Below are 225 nucleotides of genomic sequence, written 5' to 3' on the forward strand. Positions count from 1 at the left end.
AGGACGGTTGTTTACCAGAGGCCAACCTGTGAAAGGCTCCCAGGGATATGTCAGGACAGAGACACCGTCGGTGGCTCGAGGAGGTGGCGGTTGAGCCACTCGACGACCCGCGCGTGGAGGTGCTTGCGCTTGATCTCCTGCCCTCGCTGGTCGAGCCCGGCCCACACGCCCGGATTGTCGGCCACGAAGTCCTTCAGCGCGTCGTCCGCCATCTCGCGCGCCGCC

The sequence above is a fragment of the Acanthamoeba castellanii genome, assembly GCF_000313135.1.
Source record: "Acanthamoeba castellanii str. Neff unplaced genomic scaffold scf7180000084589, whole genome shotgun sequence".
In the NCBI taxonomy this organism is placed as follows: Eukaryota; Discosea; order Longamoebia; family Acanthamoebidae; genus Acanthamoeba; species Acanthamoeba castellanii.